This window comes from Dendrobium catenatum, unplaced genomic scaffold (assembly GCF_001605985.2).
Source record: "Dendrobium catenatum unplaced genomic scaffold, ASM160598v2 fragScaff_scaffold_716, whole genome shotgun sequence".
Taxonomy (NCBI): domain Eukaryota; kingdom Viridiplantae; phylum Streptophyta; class Magnoliopsida; order Asparagales; family Orchidaceae; genus Dendrobium; species Dendrobium catenatum.
In genome coordinates this window covers 25281070-25283867 of record NW_021319178.1, presented here as the reverse complement: position 1 = coordinate 25283867, position 2798 = coordinate 25281070, and the positions used below count along the sequence as shown (strand labels likewise).

The following is a 2798-nucleotide window of genomic DNA, read 5'->3' as shown; positions in this document are numbered from 1 at the left end:
TTGTTAAAATCAAAGTTCAAAAAATTTTAAATTTAATTATGAAAGTTCTTGACGCAAATAATATTCTGAGATTCAAATCATTCAAATGAATTTTTTTCGATTAAAAAAGGGTTAGTTTAATCCCATTTTTTTAATAAAAAACATTGTCTTCATAGAAACTAGCATAACAATTTGGTATCACAAATCTTTAAATTTCAAAACGCATCTTTTTATTATTAAAAGATGTGGAAAATTAAATTAAGATGGCAATAATTTAGCCCAATTAAACTCCTAATTTTTCTCATGCTAATATTTGGCATAATGCTGCAAATATAGCTTTACAGTTCTATTGTTCTCAGCTGTGGAGGTTTAATGAAGTTCCCTAATCAAGGTTTTATTTGAAGAGAAATTATTCTATGTGGGGATTGTTCGGAAGTGAATTAGAGCGCGCTACATCACCCAGTACACAGTAGGTATATGGCCGCGATACACAACAAAAAGGTGCATGGCCTGCTCTGATTGGCCTCTGGATGATGTCTGGTGTCTACACAAAATAATTTGTGTCGGTTGAGACTTTTTTTTATTGTTTTCTAAACAAGTAACATTTTAGTACAATTTTAGTTAAAATATTAATAACAATCACTATTTTTTGTTTGTGGCTAATTCTCTATTATCATTTTACTATTGTGAGGTCCCCATTAACGGCATCATAAATTATTATAAGTTATCACTTAAAATGTAAAAAAAATTATGCAATATGCTTGAAATTTTCAAAGAATAACAAAACAATGTAAGTGTTGTTTGGTTTGAATTAAAAGGGGTTAAAATATTTTAAATGCAGTGAATTTGAAAATTTGATGTTTGGTCTTAAGTAATATATATATATATATATAGAGAGAGAGAGAGAGAGAGAGAGAGAGAGAGAGTAAAATTTTGGAATTTATCGTCTAGTCAATTTTAATGCATTTAAAATTGTTAGATTCGATCCATCAATTTTCTAATATATTGTAAGTTCTGTAAAATTTCCACCGCCACCATCAGTTGGTTGCTAGCTTTATTTATCACAATGCATATTCATTTAATAATGGAGCAAAACTAACGTCCATTGATGTGGGGATGAATATATTCATTTGATTTCCCCAAAAGAAAATATTTTCATTTGATAGTACGTAATATATCTTTTTAAATATATTTGTAATATATATGCTCAATGCCAAAGCTCTTTCTCACTCGTGATGGAAACCAATCAAATATACCTTAGAATCCTTGTAAGAGATTTTTTCCAAGAACTTTATTGTAGAAGTAGGAAATTTCTCTACATAAATTATTCTAAAATATTATATTCCACTTGACGATGTAAAAAACATATGACAAAATTAATTTTGAAAGGGTTAAAAAATTTTTAAAATAAATTGTGGCTTACTAGTATTTATCATCACAAAAGCAAAAATACAGGCGTAAATGAGTCGAGCTAAGCTTGAGTTATCTTACTTTAAGCTTGAGCTTGATTAATTAATGGAGTTTAGTTCAACTTTAAGTTATATTCTACGAGCAGATTTAGTTATTTTGAATGAGAAAAAATTTATTATAATTCAAATAATAATTATAATAAAGTAATAATAAATGATAAATTAGAATATAAAGCTTAGTGCAAAATTTGACATGAAGCAGCTTGGCGAAATACATGAGTTCCTCGGCATACAGATCAAACGTATGGATCACAACTATTTTTTGTATCAAAAACCTTATGCCATCTCCGAACTTCAGCAAGCTCATATGCTCAATTGCAACCCTCTCTCCAACCCAAATTGCACCAAGCTTCCCGATGATCTCCAAGTGGATCATGTTCTTTCTGATCCCACCGCTTACAGACGTATTACTGGCTCATTGCAGTACCTCACACTAATAAGATCGGACATTGCGTTTATCATAAATCAGCTCTCACATTATATGCATAATCCGCTACCACAACATGTCTACCTTTTAAAAAGTCTCCTGTGATATATAAAAGGTACGTTGGATTTCGTCATTCCTATTATCAATTCTAATCATGTTCTCACCTCCTTTTTAGATGCCGACTGGGCCAGAGATCCCATCACCCGCAAATCTACTTCTCGATACTGCTCTTTTCTTGGCAAAACATTAATCAACTGGACCGTGAAAAAGCAGCATACCGTCGCAAGATCCTCCATCGAATCTGAATACAGATCACTAGCCGCTCTTACCTCAGATCAAATTTGGCTGAGACGACTACTAGCTGAGTTCGGTATCTCTCTTAATCAACCCATAGATATGCATTGCGACAACACGTCTGCTATCGCTTTAGCTAACAATCCAATGTTCCATGCCTGTACTAAGCATATTGAGATCAATCAAAAGTTCATCAGAGATAATATTCAACCCAATAACATTCATCTCTTACCCATAAGTACTATTGATCAGGTAGCCGATATACTCACCAAGCCATTGTCCACAAGAAGATTTCATCAACTACGGATCAAATTAACGGTCATTCAAGACCCATCACTTTGTAGGGGATATTAGACCATAATTCCAAATAACAATTGTATTGTGGTGTGAAACCGCGAATTACTTGCAATAAAACAGGAGAAAAGAGCAATAAGAAGAGAAGAACGGAAGGAGATGAAGAAGAACAGGGAGGGTAGCAGAGAACCTTGTATAGGTTGTCTATTTCATTAATATTCTATCTGTAACAGACTCATGAGTGTCGCAGGCCCGGAATCTACCGGCGGCTGATGAGTGTTGTAGGCCCTCTCCTAGGGTTTCTCCTCTCAAGAACTCACATAGAGATCAAGCAA

General features: G+C 33.2%; 1 long non-coding RNA gene across 1 annotated transcript; it reads right to left on the bottom strand.

Moving 5' to 3' along the window:
• Positions 1-1651: 1651 nt before the first annotated feature.
• Positions 1652-2798, bottom strand: LOC114579917. The gene is made up of 2 exons (XR_003701168.1): positions 2040-2798; positions 1652-1974 (listed from the first exon to the last, which is right to left on the bottom strand). It is a non-coding gene; the product is annotated as an uncharacterized LOC114579917 (long non-coding RNA).